General features: G+C 39.8%; 1 protein-coding gene across 1 annotated transcript in view; it reads left to right on the forward strand.

The window, feature by feature from the left end:
• hs6st1a (heparan sulfate 6-O-sulfotransferase 1a) overlaps positions 1-342 on the forward strand; it is a 49,210-nt gene that overhangs the window by 18,449 nt on the left and 30,419 nt on the right. The gene's annotated exons all lie outside the window — the stretch shown is intronic.

The following is a 342-nucleotide window of genomic DNA, read 5'->3' on the forward strand; positions in this document are numbered from 1 at the left end:
TAAAGTATTGAAAGTAAAAGTACTAGAATGTCAATTTTAAACATCGTCACAGTTTCCAAACTGACTTTTTACTTAAGTGTTTCCAATGAGGGATTATTACATTTAAAGTGAAGTGTCTTAGTAACAACCTGCGTCCCTTGCCCCGTTGGACGATGTTATCATTACCGACATGGGAAATGTGGGCAAAAATGAGACTACATTTGTACCAAACCAGAACGAGGGAAAGCAACTTAACGAGGAGCTTGCCTCACTTTCACTGAATTGAGGTTAGGACGTGTTGTTTGTTCCCACTCTTGTATCCACCCATCTGTACACATTTGAGTTTCTGTGTGTGTGTGTGTG

The sequence above is a fragment of the Morone saxatilis genome, unplaced genomic scaffold (genome assembly GCF_004916995.1).
Source record: "Morone saxatilis isolate NCDOM2014 unplaced genomic scaffold, NCSU_SB_2.0 Contig3, whole genome shotgun sequence".
Taxonomy (NCBI): domain Eukaryota; kingdom Metazoa; phylum Chordata; class Actinopteri; family Moronidae; genus Morone; species Morone saxatilis.